General features: G+C 41.4%; 1 protein-coding gene across 2 annotated transcripts in view; it reads right to left on the reverse strand.

Moving 5' to 3' along the window:
- The window catches only part of bru3 (CUGBP Elav-like family member bruno 3), a 412883-nt gene that overhangs the window by 279263 nt on the left and 106058 nt on the right, over nt 1–27562 (reverse strand). Inside the window, exon 3 of one of the 2 annotated variants that reach the window (XM_085661019.1) lies at nt 26005–26049. The exons of the other annotated variant lie outside the window; for it this stretch is intronic. The gene's annotated coding sequence lies outside the window, so the exon portion shown is untranslated. The remainder of the gene's footprint in view (nt 1–26004; nt 26050–27562) is intronic. 2 annotated transcript variants of the gene reach the window in all.

Genomic DNA, 27562 nt, shown 5'->3' on the forward strand with positions numbered 1-27562 from the left:
ATCAAGGCAATCGGATGGGGAGAATAAATGCGAATAAATCTCTCGCTGTCCATGACACTGAGGGCTGTTTTATCTTTCACGAAGTAAAAGTGTTCGGAGAGGAAAATGTTAATAGTGTACAGTAGCACTAAGATAAATTAAACCAAGAAATATCCATTCGAGTTCGTGCAATTAAATAACTTTAAATCGATACACTTTACGCAAGCACTAATAATTTCGTAATATCTTTAACAGTAGATTGTGTTTATAAAATGAAAATTATTAATTGATATATTATTATTAGTTTGTTAGTGCATTATTTATTTCAGCTCGTTTGCCAGCTTCCTTTCGATTAATTTTTCGAGACATTTATTTGAATTGTTTATCAATTGTTCGCTTTTCTAATTCATCGCGGTATCTCCATCGAATAAATAAACTGATATACAGTTAGCGTGTTAGTGCGCGCTGATATTTATAATCCCTTCGAGATTTTAAAAATGCGTAAATTCGAATCGGTCGACCGAAGGTAACATTTGTCACGCGAACGGAAGTTTTGGTCATCGTTAACCGGCGAACATTCGACAAGAGCAACCCTCCGTATCCCGATAGGCGGCAGCATTTCTGAGAGTGGTGAGGGCGCGACTATGACCACGGTAGCTTTCAATGGTACATGATGTGGCGCCACCCCTTAGAGAACCTTTGAACCCACTTTTACGAAGATTGCAAAATTAATGTTAAAGCGCCACCAAAATGCAGAATCGTATCCTTTTGGAATACTTCTCGAAATGAGAAAGAAATATATAATATCTTTTTTTCTTTTTTTTCGAGCATTTAGCTAAAAAATGAAAAATTTTGTTTTATATACTTTCGCTGAAATCATTTAGTTAAATTTGTTTCTACCATGGATTAAAATTGTGCAATCAGTATTTTATTACTAATAATATTTCATTAATAAACCGTTCATAAAATCTACAAAATTAATAATAAGAGCTATCGAAGTTAACATCTTTGTCGACGGAGATCGAGAACGAAAGGAAGATATTTCCTGGTTCAAGGACGCAAGCAACGTCCAACCGAGCTGAGTATCCTTGAAACAACCCCTTCGTTGTTAGATGGCTCTTCCTAGAGAGGGCGACACGTGCCTCGTAGTCAGACCGATCGATCGCGAAGATTACTTTTGCCGGCGCCGTAGTACTTCCCTTAAACTAAATCTAGCGTCGTATCTTCGAAATCCACCGTTAAGAATGCTTTCCAATGATTTTACAGTCTGTCGCATCGAAGCGACAATTAAGCCTGATCACGTACGCGATGATCTCACGATCGACAATGGGCGAAAGTGCAAATAATACCTAAGCCATAATCGGGAGTTTTATTTTTATAAAAACGAATTCCGCGAATGCAAGCACTTTCTCCCCCATTTTTCTTTTCTCCAATCAGCTGTGAATACTTGCCATTGCACGTCCCGTATTACACAATTATAGCGTGTACATTGAGAAAATTATGCGAATAACGAGCCAAGAGCGAGCTTACTGCTACATTAAAATCCTTTAGAATTCGTCGGACAAACCGACGAGATTGGCAGGTACGAAAATATTGGAGGGCGATGAACTCTGATAATCGGATTACTGGTTATCTCGTTTAGAAGATGATTTCGTATCCCTTATTACTTTTTAACGCTTGTCGTGAAATCCAACGAGCAGTAAAAATATTAACAATAATTTCGATTTTGCCCTTGGACAAAGATTAATTTGAAAAAAAAAAAAAAAATCATGAGAAATATAATGATATTTCTCAAGAATAATTTTTATTATCGTTCCTTCGAGATATTGCAGAGACGAGCCGATATCGGGAGATATACCAACGCACTTGGTCGAAGTAGATAACGTTATCGACGTTGTTCCGTCCACCGAAAAGCATTATTCGTCACATTGGACGGAAGTTAAGGTCAGTCGTAAAATGTAGATCGCAGATCACGATAACGTCGCCCTAACCAACCCTTTTCCCCTACAATTTCCTCCTTCCCCGTCATCGCGGACTCACCGCTTCTCCTTCTCCCACTCTCACTTTCTCTCCCCCGCCATTTCTCGTTACCAGTATTCCTTCGCCTTATATCCGTAGTAACGACAGATACGCCGACGCCTAAGTGTCGTTTACATTTACGAGCGTGAACGAAAAGGAGAGATATCGACCGAGAAAATGAATCTGAAAAGTGCACCGGGAGGAGCGCACTGGCTATCGCTTGACCCTCTCTCATTCCCTTTTACTCTTTTCTTTCGCTTTTTCGCTCTTCCGAGATCCCTCCCTTTCAAGCATATACTCATAGTATACCAACGACTAGTGAGAATCGTCCAGGTCCTCGTCTCGCTCGTAAGTTCGTTCTTTGCCCGAGGGAATTGAACCGGACCCCTCGATAAGTGCTCGATTCCATTCTCGTCCTCTTCGGAACAGTTACATGGATTACATTCAGCGTGAGACGATAATTTTCATCGAAAAGCGAATTTTCGTGTCGGTGATCACACTTTATTCTTCCGTTTTTTAATGCCTTATTCGCAACCTTAAATCATCGCTAGTACGATTTTTTCCAAGCAAACCAAAATCTTGATCGATGGATAAAAATTATTTTCCATTTAAAAGGTATTCAAAAAATTCTTTAACGCAATGCAAAGAATATCTATTGAATTATGGCGCAACTTTACATTCTGAAGATGATGTTTTTCTTTAATGTCATAACAATTAACGATCTCTCGATCTTCAGATGTCTTTTCCCATGCGACCGTACAGTGCACACAAACGCGTAAGCACGCTCGCGTATGATGGTCGCTCTACACAATTCCTTTCTCCTTGATCCCCTTCTATTTAGTTCTCATCCATTTTTTACTCGGATCGGCGACACCCCGGGGTCACAGCTGCACTCCACCTCGGAGAACAATCTCTGCATATTTGAAATCTATCTGTGACTCTGTACTAGATATGCTTCAAATGCGTATGCGAATGAGCTACCACGGACCTCTGTATAAACATAAAAGTTTTGATGATGTTACATACGGCCGTGTGTGACTTAATACATGTCGATATCGATCTATATCTGTGTGTGAACGTAACTGCAGACTCTCTTATGATTATCGTGTTTAATATTATATATATATATACACGTATGTACATTTTGAAGTGATTCCTAAGAATTATAAGGTAGAAGGAAAGAGCGAGAGAAATAGCAAAAGGAAAGAGAAAGAAAGAAGAGTCCTTAGATTTAAAGCAGCAACACGACGGCAACGCCGACTATTTCTGTCGTTTTGACTGGTGAAATTTTCAAGAGGCCATCATTGATTTTACTCCTCTCGCGCTCCGAGCGCCGCCCTTACTCTTTCTCTCTCTCTCTCTCTCTCTCTCTCTCTTTCTCTCTCTCTGTCTCTCTCTCTCTCTCTCGCTCTCTCGCACGTTTGCTCTCGGCGCTTCGTCGCGCGCCCTTCTACGACTATCCCTCGCATCGATCACCCGTACTGTCCACGCAAAATAACGATTAGCTCGAAAGCGCAACACGTACATCATCAGAAGTGCGTGCGCGCGTGTGTCGAACTGTACAACTTTCGCAGAAGTATTGCGCACACTGTAAAACCAAAAGAAAGATATAGAAAGAGCTTTCAAGGATGGAGACGCGAAAGGAATGGATTTCTGGCGAGTGGTGTACGAATTTGCTGAGGTATCTCACTGAATGCAAAGTTGAAGAGCACTCGAATGCCCTTCGATATCCTCTTTCTCTTCTACCTCGGGTTTACCTTCCTTTGCGAAAAGTAACTGTTGATACGCAGGCGAGAACATTTTACGTTGGATCCGTTCCAAGTCCCAATCAATTATATATGTAATTTTGGCCACATCTAATACAGATATTATCTATACAAATACCTTATATCCCAATACGACGGAAACGCGAAAAAAAAAGTTCGAATCCATACGTACTTTCAACTAACAAAACAAAGTTTACATAAACTCTTAGCCTTATTTCACAGAAGAATTAATTTTATTCTCGACAAAACGAAAAATTCGTCGGATCACGACATAACGAGCTCTTCTGTTGGTTCAGAAAAAACACTGCATCCGTGACCAACAGTGGTTTCTCTAGCCGGAAGAGAGAAGGGTACATGAAGTTAAATATTTAAAATCTTTGAGATATAAGGGTGCGTGCATAGGCGTCACGTTATCGGTAAAAGACGTCGAAACCCCAGGTGCATCGTACGTGTTTACGAGTCTCCGAACGGCCCAACTTTGGAGCCTCGAGCGGAGGCCACCGGCAACTTTGAAGGTTGTTTTGTCGGATATATCACTGGAATGTACCAGGTGTTCGACTGCCCTCTCCTTCGACTTTCAAGGTAGGAATATCTTTCAGACTTTTAACTTCTTCCTACCGTCCCTTTTTCTAGCACAGTCAGATGGCTTGTTCTTATGATTTTGTGAATTATCACAACGCGGACCGTATTACGATAAATATGTCCAAGAGTTAATAATCTTGATAGCATGTTGAATTAAACATGATAAAAATACTACAAATATTACAAGAGAATACTTTCTTGAACTTTGTCTTCCTCGTTCAAAAAATATGTTGACGTCCACTCTCCTAGGGTACCATCAACGACCTTGCATCGAAGATCGAAGACGTTGACCTTTTCCAAACACGGTGCTTCGTCTTGTCCCAGAACTATAGCATCCCCTTGGATGTCGTTGAAAGTGCGCAAAGGGATCTTCAACGAGGCAAGATCTTCGAAAAGATGAGAAGGAAGAGAGGATGGAAAGTGGGAATAAAGGAAGGTAGGCAGAAAGGAAGGAAGAAAGGAAGAAAAGAGGAAAGGAAGAAAGGAAGGAAGGAAGGAAGGAAGGAAGGAAGGAAGAATAGTGTGGACACAGCAGTGTCCTCGTGGGGATAGGAGAGGGCAAGCAAGGCTTTTGCCACTTGGCACGTGGGTAGAGCAGTTACTTTAATTCTTTATAAGCAAGACACCGTTATCGAGTTAGCTCGAGCCGGAAGGAGAAAAAGAAAGCTTTCAGCCTGCGGTGTGATAAAGAAAGATCGGATAAGCTGTTGCTGGGAGAACGATGTTCTTATACATAAAAAAAAAAAAAACGAAAGAAAAGAAAGAAAAAAAGAAAAAAGAAAAAAAAAGAGAAAAAAAGAAAGAACAGAACGATGCCACACCGAGATTTTCTGAATGTCCCGTAAATATATTTTTTATGACATCTGTTCTTTACGATTCTTGGGGGGTCATCATCCACGTTAACGTTCGAAAAAGAAAGAGGAAATGAAAGACTACAGAGGATAGTTATACCAAGTTACTCATATTTTATATCAGTTTTCATATTGATAAGTCGTATAGCAAAATCGTAAAGGTTTTAGTATGTATAACGATTTAACTCCATTTCAAAATTTAACGAGTAAACAGACTTGGAGAAAAGCAAAGAACCTAACAAAATTTCGGACAAGAACATGCTTTGTAGTTTATTAAATGATACGGAGAGAAGAGAACGATAGTAAGACAACTAGCCGTTGCTCCTTGTATTCTCGAAACTCCATAGCATACACCTTTGTACTTTCTGAAAACGAAGAACAAGAGAATAGTTTGGTAGCTACTAGGAAGACCGAGTGATTTATCTGAAGTCGTGTTTCGTAACAACCGCCTTAGATTAACCGAATTACCGGATCTCCGTGTCCGGTAGCTAACAGACACACACACACACACACACACACACACACATACACGCAGAGAGAGAGAGAGAGAGAGAGAGAGGGGAGAGAGAAGGAAGCGAAAGAGAAGGAGATGGAAACGTAGAAAGGCAGCTGCTGCTGTAGTCGCAGCAGCGACGGTAGCAACCCACAGCCACCATTACTGACGACGCAGGCCGACTACAAGGTAGGTTTGTCATTGTGCGCTCAGTGTTTAATTAGAGGCTGTATCGACCAGGACGAAAAGGATAGGTACTGTAGACGAGGATATGCGGCGGAGGGATATGGAAGGAAGGTAGGTGGATACGTCTCTAGATGGGCCCCGCACCTACAATTACCCAATCGCGTCACGGTAATGGATTACCGATTGGAGAGAAGCAGAGGATCTGGTTCCGTGTTCGATTCAGTCGCTGACCTCGAGGACGAGGACCAGTTTAAGGGTAGGAGGGTAGACAAGAAGTCGTCACAGGACCGAGTATAGGATTGAGTACCGGGCACTACGGGAGACTCGCTACGGGGCCAATTTACCTCGCCAATCTATGCCTCGTAATTGGGAATTTTATAATATTTTTGGAAGCGAGCCAGTCTCTCTCGCCCGACGAAGACTAACCGACCAGCAACGAAGGATGAAGGACGAAGGGCAGAGGTAGAAAGGGAACGGGTTATAACGGGGAACGCGGAGGAGGGCCAGCAACCTCTGGGGAAGATGGATATCCTCTTTTTGAGGGCCCCACAGGAACGACGCTCGCCACCGAATGAAAAATGCACACGGCTAAAATTCACCGCCGCAAAAAGGGTGCAAGCGATTTGGAAGCATACCAAATTGTAATCGTCGGAAATCGACGATTAATTTATCACGGAAGTAGCCCCGTCCTCCTCGAACTCCTCCTCAACTTCTCTGAATCCCTTTCCACACCACCCATCTACGATAGAACTCTTTAGCTACCATCGACTCTTACTCTCTTTTCATTCCCTTGCCATTCCCTTCTTCGAGCATCGTTAACGTATGATTCAATGGGAAACTACCACGTTTCGTACTCTCTAGATCGTTCATGCGAATTTTCAACAATACTATCGCAGGTAGCTACAAGCACACATATAACTTATATAACTGTGATCAAGTTACAAATAACTTTGAAACTTTTCGGTCTACTTCATTGAACTACGATTCCAATTGGCCGTTTCTCGTAGAGGAGTTATAATGTACCCCCTTTAAAACACAAAGATAACATTTCTTTGGACTAATGATTGTCAAGTTGAATTGGTATAACTAATGAACTGGCCAATTTTATTTATTCCTATCTTTACAGTTCAAAGTCAACCACTTACGAGAACGATTATTATTTTCGATCACGAATACCCTTCTCATAGAATACTATGTGCTCTCTTATTCTCCTGGAATCGTGAGACGATAAAGGACTTAGAGTCTCGGTATGATAATCGTGAGACGGTTAGCGTGCTGGCGCAGCTGCTAGTTGCGAAAGTGTTCTACCCACTTCTCCGACGCCGTCGAAAGCGGCACGTGAAACGGCCGGCTTCGCCCGAGGCAACTTTATATTCAAAGCGCAAGCGGACGTCTTTGAAAATGCAATCGCAAAATACAATACCCTGCATTACCTATATCCCGTCCCAGAAAAGAGATATCGTAAAAGATGATGTTATACATTATGCGGCGCGAGGCTCCGAACTCTCTCCTCCCTCTTCTCCCCTTCCCTTCTCTCTTTCTTTTTCCTTCTCTTTATCTCTTCCCCACCTCCAGTCCCCGATCGGTCGCCGTATGTGCCTCGTTCATCCTCCCTTTCACCCGCCTACTACCCTTCTCAACCTCCCTCTTACCCAAGCCAAAACGTCCGTAGCACCGTCCACCGCCAATACGTTAATAAAATTCGAGAGCTGAAAGGGGCGCGCTATGGATATACGTACTTCACCTACGATATTGAAGTATCCCCAAGGAAAATCCTATTCCACTTTTTCCGCCTCTCACCCCACAGTAACCGGACGGTTCTTCGGATGCGCCTGAAGATACGTGAAAAATCGTTCCCGGACTTCTATTATTTATTACTGGCACCGTTTGTCCGAAGTAAGGTTGCGAATTTATAATAATATGGAAGAAAACAACATTTTTTTAAATAATTTTTTCCCAACTAAACAAAAGAATAACCGTTGAAGATTAACTTATTATTACGAATTGGTCAACTGGTTTTATGTGTTCATTTACGTGATAATTAATTGTACTTCAACAGAGTTATTTGTTAAATTTACAGTACGAAACAATATTTCTAAGTGTTTTTATATAACGTATAAAACGTATATTGGAATTGGTACAGAACTACTTACTGGTACAGAAGCTCAAAACTTGTCACATATAGAATACGGAAGAAGAGAACACTGACAACAGTGAGAACTTAAGTGGTTCAGCTTTGCGAAAGGAGAAACACGCTGGTTTAGTGGTTTACATTAACGGTCTTGACTCGACGGAAGTGGAACGTATTTCACCGGGAATTGCTGTCTGCGTTGCCCATCGAGTAAGAAATAAAGCTCTTGCATCGGATATGTATTCAAATGTTTCCCGCTCAATTACAAGGCAGTAACATTTTCATGCATCCCCTTAAACAAACTGTTATATCAAGTGAAACGTTGTAACAAGATAATCCTTCAGGAGCACATAAGATTTTTTTCAAATAAAAAATTAATGGCATCTTTCTTTCTCAAATACCTGTTTTTAACTCATAAATTCAGATGAAAGAACGAAACTCCATGTCGTAAAAAGCACTTCACGAGCATTCGTTATCGCGATGTAAGAATAGTACGGCTAGTCGCGGATAAGGTCGACGCACAATGAAGTGGGTCGTCGGAGTTAATGGAGGAGTGGATGAAAAGTAGAAGAAAAGGTGAAAAAGACAAGGATGATAGAGGAAGGGCCAAGGGTGCAGCGCAGTTACGGGGCGATCAGGATACAGAAGAGGTCTGCGGCACCCGCGGCTACTCTGCTTTCTGTCTGAGCTTCATCCGGGAAGCTTTGCATGGAAATGCTGCCGCTGAATTACCCACCACCGTTAACTTCAGCACAATGCTCGTCACATTATGTTGCATCAGAAAGTACCCAACGCCAGAGATTCTGGTCTTCAGCGTCGTCGCAGCATCCCTTTCTTTCTCTCTCTCTCTCTCTCTTTTTAATTCATTGTCTTTTCGCATATCTGCTCTTTTTCTTATTTCAAGACTCCCTCTCTCCTTAGAAATTCAGTGCAAAATTAATGTGTTCGTTCCCCTTTACAAAGTATATATCACAAAAGTTTTTTTCGAATCGTCATTTATTTATGTATGGGTACCATAGTTTTATAATATTTTATGATACGGATATTTTAAAGGAAGAAGCAAGAATAGTATATATCTACTTCATGGTCAGATGAGGAACGCGTCAAATAATCGAGATTTATCTCGAGCAAAATATCTTGAATCGTCATATAAAATTTACAGCGTATGCATGCATATGCCAGTGATCAATTCCTAAGCTTCTTTCGCGTTGTTCCCCTCTTCTCTTTTTTATCCGCGAGCAAATCTTGTAAAAAGTATTTCTACCATCTGCGTAACCACGAAACAAAATGCTATCGCGCTCGACTCTTTTACAATTGCTTTCTATGCAACCGCGGCAGATGCTGCGCTACGTGGCTTCTGTTGCATAGAACTTCGTCTCGAAGTTACGTTCAGTCGAAACAAGAGAAGGAGAAAGAGGATAAGGATGAGAGGAGAAGTAAAAGCGAGAAGATCAATAAGTTTCTCCTACGAGAGATGTACTTTTAATCGCAAACACGTCAACTCCTTAATTACAAAAACTTCCCCAATTTCCAGGTTATAAGAACACTCGTTCCAACTAATTTATAACAAACGCCTGACCACGAATATTGCTGGCCTTATGCGAGGAAAGTAATATCAACTGATGCCGAAAGCACATAAAGAGTTATATAATCAAAGTGCAAAAGGAGACTTGCATAGAAAAGAAGAAATCCCTACCGATCGAAAAAAGAGAATAAGAAGAAAGAAATGAAAAGCGTGAAAGAGAGCTTTCGATCTATTTTGCGAGAAGATGAATCGATGACCAATCGAAGATTTTTTCCTCTTTCCGAGGAGTACGACGATGGCGGAAAGAACGACACAATAGCAATTTCGCGAGAACGAGAGTATCGCTCGCACGTGTCACGTAGTAACGAAGAATGGTGGAAGATAGTGGGGAGAGAATCGTCCAGGAATAACAGCGATTACTTACGAGAAACGTGCGACTTGATACAAGGAGCTTTCCTAACTCCCTTACTTCTCTCTTCCTCTTTCACCTTCACCTTCTCCGATAGCTCGTCTTAACCGCCGTGGGCGCACAGGGTTCGCAGAGTTAATTGCGAAGCTTTGTCAGAGTCTAGGTGATACATGCAAGGATACTTCCCTTACGGTGAGGGATGTCGCTGAGGGTCGATAACGCCGTCTCGGGATGAAACTGTCGTGCCTGCTGACGTATATTTAAATGGGTCAACCGTATGAAGCGCGTACGAAACGCTTCATCTTCCTAGACGAAATTTCGTGAGCTTTATCTCTGTTTCTCTTGCTTTCTTTCAGTAAATAGGACGATAGATTCTACTATCGATCTAAAGACATGACAATGGGGACTTAAGTTCTTGTCTTTAAGATAATAAACAGTTTTATAATCGGTGAATATCGTAGGTCTCTTAGGAGCTATCACCCATAGAATTAGCGTTTCCTTAATCTTGCGAGATGCTTATAACTCGATGTATTCGTTTTACCTAAATACAGAGACGTAATTAGGAAAATTGAGTTAAAAGTTTTAGTCTAGTCTTTTGGAAAAATACTTCGACGAAGAATATTTTACACTTTCGTGCAAACGAACGCTTAGAACGTAGGTGTACCATCTTACGCGAAAGAAAATTCTAGCAAAAGGAGAAGAGTTTATTCTTGACTTTCGCAAGTTAATCAGTGCTCTTTTGCAAGAATTACAAGCCCGACCACAAGCGGCAGCCTGGATCTTAGGTAACTCGCACAATGGGACATAAATTTACATAGGACACGTATACCAAGTAACAACTAACAACTAAGACGCTACTCGGAGCTTGGTGAACTACCTTCCTTCTCTCGCTCTGTCTGTCTATCTTTCTCTTCTGAATGAGAGAGCGAGTAAGAAAAGGAGAGAACGGCTCTAGAATCGAGGATGCCTCTCCGCGCGTGCATATGTATCCATTATGCAAATTTCGAGCCCATTATAATAAGCGAAGCCCTTGGCGTGCCTCAGGGGCCGCGTATACAACTGCCAACATTACTTCAACATGGTCCAAGAGGACAAATTCAATTACCCAAACTATAAGTTTGTGACCGAATCAACCTATCGAGATGCTTTTACTTTTTCGAACGTAAGTTTCGTCAAACTTGAGAGAGAGAGAGAGAGAGAGAGAGAGAGAGAGAGAGAGAGATAGTCATGATTAAAAAAAAATATCGCAAACGCGGTATTTTACAACAGTGTTAATTCTTATCGGCTGGAGAAATCAGAGAGACAAAGTTTCGAACAATAAGGTGAAGCTTGGTCGTATGATTCGATGTTTAGTTGTATCTAGGAAAGTTTATAGAGTTTGCAAGTGATTGAATTGTCACTAGCAGCAGGAACCTTCGGGTCATTCTACAAAAGTCCTTTCTCAAATTTCCAATACCTAAGTACTCCGTGTCCAAGTTTAAGCACTCTTACCCGTATTTTCCCTTCATGTCTTTATACCTTTATATTTTCCTTCAGTTTACCTATACCTCCAAATGCTTTATAATATTGTCCGCAGTATCTTTTTTATCCCTCTAATTAATTTGTTTGCTTTATCATAAGTGCAAATAGAAAACTCTGTAAGAAAAAACGAATATTCGGCATATTTCAGAAAGACTTTTTTTATAAGCACACTACTGCAAATGACGTTTCAATGATCGAATTTCTGGAAAGCTTAGTGAAAGCCATTATTACATCTCTCTATCTCTGGTTTTCCCTTCCTCCATAAATTTCTCTTGCGTTTGCTTTCTCTTTGGGTGTGCCGCTATTTTAGTCGGGCGTACTAAAGAACTCGGCGGTCGGAGAACAAGGGGACGAATGGAATCGCGAGGGCAGATGGGCGCGGGGATCGAAGCTATATAGCGACAAATACTCTGTTCTGGTCGGCTTGCGATCCGCCTACTCCCAATAAAAAGAAACAAAAAGTCATTGTTGGCCATTCTGTGGGTGGCGGGCTGGCCGGGTGATCCATCAGGGCTTGGACGGAAAAGGCTTGAGGGCAACAGGGGATAGAATAGACCGAAGCTCGCTTGCCTGACTGCCTGCCTGCCTGCCTGCCTGCCCGCCTGCCTGCCTACCTACCTACTCGCTTCGCTGGATGGGGTTGAGTAATTAACCAGGCTTGCCTACCCTGGCCATTCCTCCTCTCGTTTCTACTACGACCTGACTGTTTGCATTGCAACCTTATGTACCGTCGAATCACCGTTGAAACGTCACTGTACGAATAGTGACCCATACGCCCGTGAACGATCCTGTGACAAAATTCCATACATTTCTAAAGTGATCGTTTCAAAAAGTAAAGAACTTTGCTCCTTTTTAGAGTCGAGGTATAATATTATGGAATTGATTCGTTTTAAATTATTATTTTTTTCCTGGATATCTTAAGTAATTTGTCAACGTCAATATTCGATTAAAAAGTAGAAAGACGTTTTTATTCCCTAGGAAGAACGACGATGAAATTCCCAGGAAATATCGGTGGACCGCCAATAAACGTATAGCGAGGATATCTATCAAAAGGATCAGGCAAGAAATGGATTTCCGAACGTATTTAGTATGGTTAACGTATAAACGACGCGTGTAGGTACTGTACGCGCAATATATTCTCACTGAATGGTATAAACGAGTTACAAGGCAATTATTTTATATGAGAATTTGGTAGCGCGTTTACATTGAACACGAAGCAAGGACTGGCCCATCTGTCATTTTACGTTCGACTGCGGCGTACATATGTATATATCCCATTGCGTGATATGGTGAAATACCTACGTGTATTTTAGAAAGTCTAATTAATTTATATAACGACGTTGGAGGTGACTCGATAGGACAGTCGATACACGGAAATCGACTGTGTCGATGTAGGTGAACGCGAATTCGATCCTTCATCGGAAGCACTAATGTCAAATTACTACCGCGGACCGTCGTTAATCACAGAGAGTAGGCGGTTCACCCTTTTCCCTACACCAGCCACTCATGCTTGGCAGCCCACGCCACGGTGTTAGCCCAAAGTTATCTGTGTAGTCCTGACCATTAAATTCAATTTACATATAAATTTGAATTATTCTATCGGTGGCTCGCTCAGTCGTGATTGTATATGATCATAATAACGATAGCGTCTCCATTGATCCCCGGATGCAGAGGAGAGTCCTCTGCTAACTCTTTGTAGTCTTATTTGTACGTAACAAATAAAAATTATTAGTTTATCACATTTGTGCCGTTAGTTTCTTTCAATGAGAAACAGTTTTTCGTGTGTTTGAATATTTCAAGAAAATACATTTTTAAAAATCAACAAACCGTTTCATTTTAAATCCTTTCAAGTAAGAAAAATAAAGGGGCTCAAAAAAGTGATTACACCAAGCAGTTTTTTGACGGATAGCTCTAACACTCGTTCGGATATCTCGTAGCTTTTTCTTTCAAGCCGAAGACAGTCCATTATCTCGTAGTAGAAGCGTTTGTCGTTATCAGCGCGAAAGATGGGACATTGTTGAAAGCTGGAAATCATTGTGAGATGACATAGTCAACGACGAGGTGGAAAGGCAAGTTCGGTGACGGGAGGAGGTCCGGGACGAAGAAATGAAGAGCACTCTACTCTACTCTACAAGGTGTGAAGGTTGCGGAGGCGTAAAGTAGGTTGGGAGCACAGTAGCGGCTTCGTAGATCCGCGTACTGGAAAGCAAGGAGTTGCTGGTAGATCTGTTGAAGTTGTCGGTAGTAGTTCTGCTGATGATGGTGGCAACGACGTTGGTTGGCGATGGCGAATACGTCGAGGGTGAAGGTGCCGGTGATGGATTGTCTTCCGCGTGTAAATATTTCACACTACACTCATCACAATTTTCGTTCCACTCGACGTTTCGCAGCGTCATAACTACGCGCCAGTTCTCGAGGTCGGACATACCCGTCTCTCTCTCTCTCTCTCTCTCTCTCTCTCTCTCTCTCTCTCCCTCTCTCTTTCTCTTCCTCTTTCTCCTCGTTTTTCTTTCCCTCCATCCACTCCCACCTCCCCCTACCTCTTTTCTTCTTCTTCTCCCTCGGCAAACACTTAACTCTGTATTTGGTGCATTTACTTTAGCCCCATCTCGTCCACTGCACTAGTCCATTTCTTTTCCTTGAAGAAAGCATAATAAACTCGAAACTTGTATTTATTATCCTTGATGGTAATAGGCACAAATATATCTGTGTGCGATGGTTCAGTGGATTTCCCCTTCTTTTTTTTTCTATTTATGTAACCTAAGCATGAAGAATAAAATCGCGTGTACTGTACGCTAATGAAACGTAAACTAATGTTAGAAAAGTAACCGGAAGACGATAGTGAATTTTCTTGGTTGCATAGCAGATAAATAAAACGATGATTAATTTATTTGGAAAATCGATGAATACAGAGTAGAAAGGAAGATCCAAAATTCATTTGTGGATCTAACAAATTGACTCTAAGCAGCGTGGATGGCGGTCCTATGATCGAATGACATCGTATTCCAAGTATCAGCTCTTTTGCAACGTGGCTCCGTTCCAACTCGCCTCTTTCCCTCTCGTATTCCATCCTTCTTCCTAGCTTTTCCTCCATTTTTAATCTTACTCTCTTTTCTTTAATCCATCAATGCTACCATGAAAGGCATGCGAAAGATACGAAGAAATCTAATACCAAAATGGATTTAGCTATTGCACAATACGACCAGAGAAAAAGTAAGTACGACGAGTAGGCATGGGTGTTGACGGAAAAGAGATGGCAAGAGTAAGAGGGGGAGGGGATGAGGGAGAAGAAAGGGGAAGAAAGAGGATGGCAGATCCAGTTAAAGCCATCATCTATGTAGTCTTCAACTCGTTTGCCAACAACGAATCACAATATGATTTCAAATGTAACTCGCTCTGTTGCTTTGACGATAACGAACGAAATATCCAAATAGGTGAAAACGCGGAAAATATGAAATGCATATTGCAGAATTTGTAATTATACGTGGATGAACGAACCGCAAAATTAAAGTGGAGTATAGGTTTCTTTTTTTTTTCCATATCGTCTTTTGCAAAAAATATTAATTACATTGCCTTTCATTAAAACGTTAAAAGAAACGTCAAATCGATCGTTGCACAAGTTCTACAATTAAAACGTGATTAAGGACGAAATAAAATAGTGAATAATATAGTACACGCTGGAAGATTTGAGAAACGTAAGACTAACGCAAATTCGAGCAGATTTGTAATTTAAAAAATGGAAGCCTATTTGTTGGTCTCTATATTGCTGAGAATCTGATCAATTATATTCCACGTTAAGATCACATTGACGAGTTTCGTACGAAATAATAACGTTGGTGCATGTATGTACGTACGTACATGCATATCCAAGTTTCTCCGACTCTCACTCTCGACGTTCGTTTAAAGCGATCAAATGGGTTTTGCGGACGGATTCGAACGTAGGCGCGCGTGAATGAGGTTTGCAGTGCGCTTGACAGGTGACAAGAGAACAAACAAGGAATGTTGAAAAGAACGGTATAACGGAAACGACCGCGCTGGGAAAGGGAAAGAAAATTTTCGAGAATCGAGATTGCTGTGGGAGTGGGAGGAAAAGAGAAGGAGGAGAAAAAAAGAAAGAGAAACTGTTCCCCTTTGATATACCGTCGGAAAGCCGTCTTTCGCGGACGTGCAGACACGCTGTTTACATTTACACCCATCTTTCGGTCTCGATGGGGGTTTGAGGATGTCGCGTGCGAATGGCATACAGTGAGTAAGGATGAGAAGAGGAGCGAGGGTCGGTGGGAAAAGAGGACGAGGAGACGAGAGGACGTCGCGCCTAGCCATAGGGCGGAGAACAGAGGGATACATCCAGACACCGAAATTTTCGCTCCGATGCTTTCAACAATAACGCATCGTACATCTTCTAGGGAGCGACGAGCAATATTTCAAGGGACTACGGAATAGGTATATAGGATTATACGTAGGCGCCCACACATACACTTATTCCAATATGTGGTTAAAGTGGTGGAAGTGCCTTTTCGTAGGGTCACACGGATCATAGAGTAACTGCGGAGAGAAAGGTGAACTTGCTTCGAAACAAAGACGGACAATTATTTATTTCATTTTAAATACAGCGTACAGTTTTTTTTTACAACGCAAAGTGTTTTACTTTTAGTAAGAGTATAAGATTTAGAAAACGAGATTACCGAGGATACCTATGATTCGATGTTTTAAAGGTAGCAAAGTACGACAGACGTAATCGCAAAACGACTTTAAGCGTGGAAGCATCAGCCGATGGGAGTAAGAGGGAAGGATAGACGGGATTATTGGAGATTACTTCTGAACTCCGTTCGATTGTCAATACTTGTCCCCGTTTTACAGTGACGCCGCGATAACCCTTAATAAATGTCTCCCGTCCGAAAAAGCTACGTTCGTAGAGGGAGGGCCAAAGAAACGCGAAACGGAGGGATCAGCGAGGAGATATATTGTGCCGCGTAAATCCTCAATAAACCGTTCACAAACCGGCCAATAAAACGAAAAGAGCGTAGTGTCACGTCGTGACAATTATCGTTGCTTCGAACGACGTCACGAAAACGTTTCGCTTGATCTATACTGGAGGAAGTTTCGGCTGTTCAATTCGTTTCAACTTATAATTCGTCTACATCTAAAACATCTTTGTAATTTTTATTCGTTTGTGACGCTAATAAACGATGATTTTGGAGAAATAAGACCGTGGATAGTTTCCAAAAATTCTGGTAAATCTTTTAGTCGCAATAGCACGATAAGGAAGTATGCGTGTGTAGTAGCAACAAGGGTAAGCATTATCGCTCACGTTGGTAAAGAAGCGGAACCGGTAAATTTATATCGCCGGCGAATGCAAAAAGGTTATATTAGCTTTTTACGCGCGGATAGGTAATGTCTTGCGCCACCTCTCGTCGTTAATCTTTGGAGTTTCGTGAGGATAGAGGGCAGACAGGCGGGGGCGAGGCCGGCAGTATACGTCGGCACGCGACGAACCCGCCTATCTGACCCATGTTTCAGTCTGCGCTCACGTTTCTTTGTTTCTTTTCGTCTCTCCACTGCAAAAAAGAGGGAAAGCGTTACGATAAAGCTTCTAAATAATCGCTGCTGGACTTTCCACCCTCCACAGCTAATACGACTCTGCCTTCTGCTACTGCAAATTGTGGGTCGTCGACCGGTATGACATAATCGCCGAAAGACGATCGAGAAAAAAATTATTCAAAGTACTCAAGATGCCTCGAGAAGAAACTCAAGAAGAAGTCAAGATTGTTTGTTTATTTCGATTTCTCTTCGAATTTAAAGGGATGTAAGAGAAGAGAAGGACAAATTTGAGGATTTGCTCAATTTATATTGATGTAGGAAAGAAGGGACAGGAAAGGAGGGACTCTTGGTGAAGCGCTGGTTAAGTGCTTTTAACGACAAAAAAGCGAGGCATCCCACCGGCGTAAAAGCTCATGATGTTATCGACGAAGGTTGCGCAGCGCGAAGGCGGAAAGGTGAGCATGAATATGCAACTAGCCACAGCCGTTAAACGCCTCCATTACCCACGTTGCTTCTTGATGAATCCGCTGGCATCTGCCATTGTACACTAGCTTGCACCCTCTAATACATCGAGCTCTCTTTCTATTCCTCCTCGACCTCTCTTGTTCTCTTTCTAAGAATCGGTTTGTTAGGTACGGTTTAATGCGCGCTAGAGCAATTTAAATTTGACTCACTAGAAAAGTTATATTCCATGACAAATAAGAAAAATATTGTTACGATGGTAGCACTGCCTATCACGATGTGTTTTTAATACGTGACCGACAAAGGTAACAGAACCAAATTCGATCTCGTAACGGATCGTCACGTAGGAGAGAAATAAATGAAATGTTGGATGAGGCGCACTCGCGAGTGCATCTCGTGGATTTCGCGAGAGGCGATAAAGCGAAACGAGCGGCACGTTCTGCGGATACATGCTGCAGCATCTGCGTATACATCAAGCTCCGAGAACAGGACACGAGGACGAGTTTGGATTTTCAACTGGAATTTGTAAATTTAACCTCGTGCATGCGTGTTGATGGCGAATCGAAAGCCGTCGCCACGTCGCACTGCCACGGTGGTCTTGCATAAACACGTAATGTCACCCGCATCAGGCGCGAGAAAGAGCCCCTGGTGGTAAATATGGTGGCCGAAGGTGATCGTATACCTACAATAGCCAACTACAAACCCGTTTGTTCCCATTAACTATTGAAGTTGGCCCGATCTCGATAGATGGGCGCGACGTGACTGTCCTACAAGCCGAATTCTAGGAAATCCATGAAATATTTAAACGCATTATTGATTCCCACCGTGGTCCAAAAGAGTGCTTATCCTCGTAAATTCATTTAGTCGTCAAGTTTGCCGATTGTACGACACACGAGATGATAGCCATGCCATCTGTTTCGTATCGAATTATTATTCATTTAATATTATTCATTTTGTCATGATATAATTTGCCATGAGTTTACGTACGTTCGCCGGTTTGAGTATAACGCCAACGAGATATATTATTAAAGAAACGATATACTTAAATTTCTTTTGTATTTCACAAAAAATGATCTATTATCAATGAAAAGCAAAATATCCTCACTTTTATGAGAAGCGTTTATCATATCATTATCGATGTCTTATTTTTTCCTCTGACATATTTTCTTTGCCCATTTTTATCTCATTCACTTACGCTCTTATATTTCTTACTACCTCAGTCGCGACAAGAAAAAGCTTGAGCGCGTTCTACGCTCGAAAGCGCGGTATTTATTGCGTGCCTGCTAGCGTGTTCCCTATCGCCGTATCTATTAGCGTCGAACAAATGCAGTCTACCTTGCTACTTCTACTGTTACTCCCACTGACTACTACCCCGTGTATTTAACCGGCACTTTTAACTATGCACTATAGTCTACTTATACGTATGCGAAGCTACCTAGAAGCTACCACAGCCATCTCCGACTTACTTCGTAACTGTAGATCGTGAATTAAGAAAAGAAAACGGCCACAAGAACAAAACGAATCACTCTTAGCCATTTTTCTTCCTTCTTTCCCGCTAGTAATAGCTACCAAAAAATTTCACCGAGATCGCCGTCGTTTGTGGGAGAAAAAATATATTGGGACACTGTTCTCGTAAAAAGATGGGGAGCCTTCCGTGTACGATGTTGCTTCGACGTTACTCATGATTTTTGCAGGCTCGTAAGACGAAGTCGTAACGCGAGAACCTCGTTGACGGACATCGTAAATTTTCCTTGTGGAAGTATACGTACAGGGCCTATTCCGCGTTCTGTCTAGTCTACGTATCGATCAACTCGTTTTCTCTCTTCTCTACTCGTTTCACCCTCGTTGCTGTCCATCCCCTTCTATTAACCTCCTCCCTCTAGGCACCCCTCTCTCTCCTCTCTCCCTCTCTCTCTCTCTCTCTCTCTCTCTCTCTCTCTCTCTTTTAAGCCGCTCATGATTGACGTTTCATAACTCGGTTGTGTCGGTTGATACGACATGCGAGGAGTCGTCCTGCGTAACTCAGATGGACGACGATGAAGGGTGCGAGCATAGAGATCGATACGATCTACGTATATATTCCTTCGTGATTTTCAGCGTATACTCTTCCGTGCCATTTATTTTCGTGACAGTCGCGATACTCCAAAGAGTCGGGCCTTTATTAGGGAAGCGAAGTGAATGGAAACATCATCGTTACGCACGTGATTTACGATCCTCCCAGGAAAGAGGGAAGCCCTATGCGTGCATTCGAAGGAACGACGAAATCCGTTCGTGGTTCCGCCGACAACTGGAAATCGATCGAGGAGACTTTACGAAAATTATTATTCCTAAAGCAATGGGTAGAGAAAGAAGGTCTAATATTACTACATTTGCATCTGAGTAAAATTAAACGAATTAAAAGATGATCCATTATCTTATTTGATCTCATGAAAGAAGAAAATCGACAGAAAGATTTCTTCTGAGATGTTATATGCTCGATGGTGCTTTTTATCTTCTTTTCCATCGGATTTGTAAAAATCATCAGACCGCTTCGGGCACCCTTGCACACAACGTCGATAACGTGAAAGAGACGGGAAGAGAACGGAAGAGTTACGTCACAGAAGAGACGTAGGAAAAGGCTTGATCTTTCTGGTCAAGCCCCGGAGCTTGCTAGCGGCTCTTAAAAGAGCTCTTTAGCCGGTGTCGTACTTTTTCCATCCCTCACTGGTCCCATTCATGAGCGGTGTCACCTACGAAGTCGACCTTTCCCTGCCTCGTTGCTCCATCGTAGAACGAAGACGAGTAACACAGGCCTTTACTACTTTCATCACTTTTTATCGTCACTCGTTTGAAGAGCTCGTACGTCCATTTTTTAATTCGCTCTGGATCGTCTAATGCGGTCTTCGTCGCCGTCCTAGCTCGTTCGCTCACAAGAGACCGTATTAAGCTCGTAATTCTTGTAAAGTGAAATCTGAGAGAGAGAGAGAGAGAGAGAGAGAGAGAGAGAGAGAGAGAGTAGCGCCGGTTTCTTTTGAAAGATAAAGACCTCCAGTCGTCGTGGATATGTGTACTTTACTTGCCACTAGAGAAGGATTCTTGGATTATTCATATAATGTTCTCGCACGTCGACTGTATCGATTTTCTTCGTTACATTGGGAACAGGTTGATGAAATTGACGAATCAGTTTATTACCCCAAAATACGTAATAGTAAACGTAAAGTACGCATATAATAAACAATAGTTTATAAACTGGTTAAAGATGATCGATTCGAGGAAGATTATCAAAAATTCGAAAAATATCGTACTAGGAAAGTACCGTTACTTCGGATTTTCACAAACGCTCTCGTATTCGTAAAACCCCGTATATCTTTCAAGGCAATGTGCTAGGATGTAGTCGCAACGGACACCTATATTTCACGACGTCGCGGAATGCAGAAAAGTAAACTGGTATTGGCTTCCAGACAGCGAAGGGGTAGAAAGAATGGTAGTTTCTCGAAGTGCTGCTTCAATGCCTCCAGCGTGTAACGACAAGTTAACGTATGTTCACCGAGGACAGAGAGCGTTGAAGCTGTCTCTCCTGGTGAGTATCGTCGATCCATCCACGACGACAATATAAGTCGAAACGAACTCGAATGCCAGTGATAAGAGACACGGTAAAATAAGAATAAGACTCGTAGCATTCCAATGTGTGGATTGACTAAAACTTTGGTAGACTTTCGACTCAGCAGTTGCTTTTGTATAATGCGACTAGAATCGATAAAGAAAAGTACATTTCACGAATGCGTTTTCTAAATGAATTTATAAATAATTTACATCATTTCGAACCATCTAAGATATTTAACGTATCTAACAAAGACATACATACTAGAATCTCTGTTCTACTTATTAAACGAACGCGTTCAAACTACCCTCGAAGGTGGCCCCATCATCGCTCAGGCTTAAGCCTCGCGTAAGCGACGACCTTATTAGACAAGGCTGATTTGTACCCTCCGGCAAATGCTCGGAATTTCCATATGCCTCGGGAATTCACCTCTGCAACAGCAACGTCTTTCCGCTTTGCGACTCTGCAGAAATCTCCGTGCATGCGATCATGTGTATGCGTCTCCACGTTTTCTTGAAAACCTTCTTATGTATGAATTCTACTCGACGTCTATCACAAAAGTCGTAGTTAAATTTATTACTTCAATAGCCGAGAATATCCAATACTTATGGAAAGTTTAAAAATCAAATACTTATAGCCAACCAAAACTTATAGTTTGCAATAATTTTCTCTCTATTTGTTTGCATTGTTATAAAAATGTTGAGGAAATACGTTTCTGTGTGCGCCTAACTTGAAGAAGAATAAATTATTAAAATAATTGAATTTAATCTTTCATCGGAAAAGAGAAGGATACTAACATGATTTCCGGCACACAGCTCGTTCTAACTCATCGTGTGTGGTTTGTGGGAAACGCGTGACGCTTCGCTGTGCATTCCGATCGAATCAAATATTCACATTATCGGCGTTGCGGTGACAAGCTACACTTCATTATTTTCTCGCGGTAAACACGCGCGAGAGCACCATTCAATCGGTTCACACTCGACGGATACAGATGAACGCGTGCGTTCACGCGAGTCCAAGTTCTACCAAATTTCTGGAATATACATATACGCAAGTAGGATCTACTAGATATAAATAGAAGACTCCATAAGGTAGAGTGAGAGATTTATCCTTCAAATGGATAAATGGGTAGAAATAGAGAAAAAAAAAAAAAAGAGAAAGAAGATAATTGAGTGCATTAGACAAATGTTGGTACGTGCAAATTCGTGAACCAAGTTGGCTTTATGCGTTGCCGTTCGCTTTTTGATGCAAGTTCGATCGTTCCACGCGCGGAATCCGCATCCTGCCGATATCGTTCGACAGTCGCAGTTGCGGTTGACGGCTCGACAATGCCGACAGCCAAATGCAAGCTTGGTCCGATGTCTGCACTACCATTGAGCTCTCTCGCTTTCCCTCTCTTTCCTTCGCTCTTGCCATCAAATCCTTCGAACGACAATCCGAGCATTGCTAGCGCCATTCGTAAATCTGCAAACACAAACTCGCTCCGTGCTTTTCTATCGCTACTACGCGTACTTGTCAGTTTTTTAAACTATCAACTGTTTTTTTCGATCCAACAGATCCGTCGCATTTCTTTCCCTCTAGTCTCGACTTGGAAAATTTATCTACTCTCATTTCCTTTCTTATCGATTCCGAAGATTTTCTGTTTCTCATACACGCATACAAACACGCCACGTTTCTCGGCAACTGCAATTTTGAGTGCGATGAAGTTTTCAATTTGTGCCCAAGGTTTTAGACATCGGACAACAAATGCGACAATTTTACTACACATATTTAGATGCGCAGTGTCAAAGAATAATCTTGTATTTTGATCATCATCTCTTCGTTGATTATTATTTTTTTGTAGTCTTTAGCGTCGAGAAAAATCTTTAAATTATTTTTAATTTTTCGATCATTATCAAGATTTCCTGATGATTCATGAAAAAGTATTATCGTAAAAAGAGCCTTGGTAGGAGCAAAAAGTCTTACGCATCCTAGTTCCATAATACACCAAGACCATTTGGAATTATTATGTATTCAATTGTATCAGGATGATTCTCACTTCGGCATGCTCTCGGCAAGATTCGGAATGCACTCTCTCCTTATCACCCTCTATCGTAAAGTGGAAACTTTCTCAATCGTCACATTTTATATGAAAAGACAAAAAGGTTCATCACTCCTACTCTTTCATTCTCTCATCTGTGTTCGCTCACGGAACTTAAAAAAAACACCCATTAACGACGTATTTCTTCTCTCATTGTTCCTTTCCTCGATTGCCTTGGACTCGCTGAGGTTTTAATTAAAAGTTTCTCATTATTCCCGTTGTTTGGAGGCGGAGCCCGTCGTGCCCGAGCTTTACGTTTCAAACGGGTAACGAGCCCTGTTTACGGTGTCCGTCCTGTGGCTGGAGTTAATCCTCTAAGGAATATAAGAGAAAGCGAGAAAGAGAGAGAACAAAAATTCACATGTAGTTGTTGCGTAAACATGAAACGCGTTATAATACTTGTACCAACACTTTGTTTCATCGCTCAACGTGTTAAAAAGTACAAGTAAAAAAGAAAGGGTAAACGGCCTAAAGAATAGAAAAAGAGAGAATTGCGCTAGCAAATGGATAAAAAGGAAGAAAAACTGAGTCGCTAGGCATTGCAGATCACGTAAGCGTTCTAACTCGGCAAACATTATAATATATATATATCAGTTTTATCTCTCATTCTATTTGAAATAAATTAGTACGTTTATAGCACGTTTATGGCCGATTGTTATATAGTTCTACCGGTGAGTTCACAAGTGAAATTAAAACGAAATGTTTAAGCGGGGGATCAATAGAAATTCATCTTCGCTAGATAGTAATTCTTTATCTGTCTCCACCCAAAAATTGCAGTAGGCAATACGCACTTTGTTATCGAATCGAGCTTCATTATCCTGCAGACATCAATTTTTCGAATAATCAGTAATAAAGCCCCGGACTTTATTCGAGTTACCGGTACAAACTACACTGCTACTGCTGTGTGTGCAGTCCAGTAGGAAGGAGAGGGAGAAACGGCCGACGTTTGGTTCGTTAAATGAAACAAAGCCGTTACAACGAATGGGTATTCAGGTTGGTCTGGTTTGAGGGGGTAGGGTGGATGAAACGGTGGAGAGGTGAGCGGTCATGAAAAGAGAAGGGAGTGGAACGCGAAAGTTGGAAAGAGCAACGAGAGAAGAGAAGAGAAGCAGGCAGAGAGGTAAATGGTGCCGAGTGGTTGGTAAATTAAAATTGTTTCTCGATTTGAAGTGAAAACATTCCGTGTACCAGCTTACCCGCAAACGTAGCTACTACTCCTTTTTCCGTTATTACGAAGTATCCGTGGTTTTTTCGCGGTCTCTGCATCCTCTCGAGAAGGAAGGGGGTCGGAAGAAAAGAAAAAACAGGATTGAAATTGGCGCTACGTATGTATATATCGAAAGAGAAACCGAAATCTGAACTCCTTTGTGGTAGAAATCTCCAATTGATTTTGCTCTTCCTTGAACGAATCCTTCAATAATTCAAACGAAATTTGCGATATCGATGCACTTATTTAAAGAGACGAGGGTGGATAGAGAGGAAGGTAGAACGGATAAATAGAGGATTTAATGATAATGCAAATGGATGAAGGATCAATGTCATGAAGGATCATTGAATGAATGTCATTGGATATTGGATTTGTAACTTGGAATCATTCAAGTGCTTTATTGCACAAAGGAGTGGAGAGGTATCAAAAGGAAATTGTAATTTTTCCTTTCTCTTTGGTACAAGCTATTGGGAAGTTAGGCAATTTATATCAGTGTAGGAAAAAGGACATTTGCTGCAGCAGCATTGGTAACGCGATGAGTCGATGGAGAAAGTCGAGATCAGTGTAAAATAAGTTAGCAAAAGCCGTTCGGTCCTCTGTCCTTACGTCTCTTCCCTCCCTCCTCTCTCTACTCCTCTTCTCACCACTCACCCTGTCTTCTCTTTCATCCTTTCCACCGGTTCTCTCGTTTTCCTTCTCTCTCCACTGACTCTTTCTCTAATCGTCTCTCCATGCACCAACCAAAATGCTTCGTGAACGTTCAGTAGAAGCTGGATCGTCCGCGGTTTTTGTAGAAACGACCTCGGTATTTCTCCCCGAGTGAAATTAACGATCGCTGAATACCGCCGCGCACCTTTGCCCTCGCTAGGATAAAGCAAGAGGGTTTATGGCTTGCATGTACACACCCGCGTAGGTAATACGGTTCTTTCTCTTTTTCCTTCTCTCTCTTTCTCCTCACAGTGCAGTCTTTTTCCTTTCTATTCGTTTTAATCCTTTCTCGTCACACAAAGTCCACTCACACCTGCGTATACGCTTAGTTCTCAACGTAGAAAAGAGTACTGAGAATATCACTGTTCTCCGAATTTTCATGGAACGTGTACTTCGAAAATTTGAGAAAAAAATGTTAACGCACGATTATAACGAAACCATATTATAAGGAGAAAGTAGTACCTCAGGCATTGTTCATAAATAGTAACACTTTCAACTAGATAATATAAGTTTCAGCATAACTCGAACAACGAAATATTGTTAGCACCACGATATTTGCCGAACCCCGTGGTTATAATGTTAATAGTCGTTAAAATAATATTTAATTCGCGAGTATTATAATAATCTTAACATTATAGTTTCCAGAGAATATTAATTTTCGAGCAACACAGAGGCCCATGTTCTTGGGTGTAAAGTTAAGACAATATGTTTCTCTAGAAATGAATGCATACATGCATGCGTGTGTGTGTGCGCGCGCGCGCGCGCGCGTGTGTGTGTGTGTGCGCGCGCGCACGCGTAAAAGCGACTATATAGTTACTGTGCGATACAAGAAGCTGCTCATTGAGAAAGCGTGTTTTCAAGAAACATGCTAGCGAGAAACGCCCCAAATTGGCAAACAGCCATCGCACGATATCTGACTCAATCTATGTTACACTTTGTTATGAAAGACCAAAAATAACTCTACCTTCAATTCCTAGACGATACAAATGATGAGGAAAGGACCACTTACCTGAAACAGAAATATTAAATAAAACTATATGAGGAAACAAAAATAAAACTAATGAGAAAAGAAAAACTATACCAAGAAAAAAAGGGAAAACAAATGAGAAATCATAAGCATGGAAGATAGAACGGTTTATGAGAATGAACGAATGATGGTTATAAATGATTTATTTTGAGGTTGTATCCCACTGTGAAACGACGTTAGGGTGTCTATGTGAAATGTGTCTCGTCAAATTTACATATTCATAGAGCTACGCTGTCGTCATAGAGTTAGGATGAGAGTTATATTAATTCCCACATACTCATTTTTCGTTCTATCTCGTGTGTTTCCTTTCGACTTTCCATCCAGCCTTTTACATTTCACTTCTTTTCCATTTACACGGGGCACACAGTCTTTTTTTCGCCGATTTTATCTTTCCATTGAATCTCTGACTCTATCTTTGCCTTCGTTTCTCTATCATTGAAAGAGAACATTAACCCCTTCCATACCTTAATTAGATGGGATAAATCCGTATAACATGTTCACAGATATAATAATGTTTTCTCTTAACTCGAGTTTCAGTTCGGTAAGAATAATTAAAAACAGAAGAAAATAAAATCGATACAATAATAGATGGGATGCGTTGTAGTAGCAGGACAGTGACAAAAAGACTGGCGAATACTCGTATGGTCGTTAGTCCGTCATACGGACAAATGTTTTAGACCGGTCTTTACCGATCGATCTCTCTTTTTCTCTCCGCAAAACCCACATCCTTTCGTACCATTTCCACCCTAGTCCCTCTCCCTCTTTCTCTCTCTCTCTCTCTCTCTCTTTCTCTCTCTATCTCTCTCTCTTCGCGCCTCTTTTCATTCTCTGACAGAAAACAGAACACCCGTGTAGAAAAATTGCATGTAACGAATCTTGTCGTCCGAAGTGTTCGCGTTTCCGATCACGTTTTCGCAGTATTGAATCATCCAATTAGTGTCGTCGCAGAAGTGAGAAGCACCATGTATGACACCAAGTGGTCAGGGGGTTAAAGTGCAGATGTATCTTCCGGAAAGGAGACTGAGCGAAATTTTACGGGTGGGTGAAGAATTTTACGGGGAAAACGTGAGCAGCCTGCCGATTTATGTAGTTTAAAAGAAGTGTATAGGATTTACTCATATGAGATCGATTTGATATACTTACATCATGGCATTGAAAGTATTTGACATTAAGCATGAGCGAAAAGACGAAAGAAAGACGGAAAAAGAATTAACGAAACAACATACATCAAGTTACGAATAGAAATTTTATTACATATTTGGCCTAGATAACTGTTACGTAAAAATTGATTAAATCATTAATGATTGACAATCAAAAAAAACATCATTAATCCCAACATATTCTTTTAGAAAATATGATACGTGATAAATTCGACCACCTACTCTTACGAAAGGTAGGAGGTATATAAAATTTAGGATAGGAGAAGAAACGTACTCCGTCGTATAAAATATTCGCCAATTCATTTCGGCTAGCACACATAATTAAAGCACCATGT

The sequence above is a fragment of the Vespa mandarinia genome, chromosome 13, assembly GCF_050613455.1.
Source record: "Vespa mandarinia isolate Hongniang chromosome 13, ASM5061345v1, whole genome shotgun sequence".
Taxonomy (NCBI): domain Eukaryota; kingdom Metazoa; phylum Arthropoda; class Insecta; order Hymenoptera; family Vespidae; genus Vespa; species Vespa mandarinia.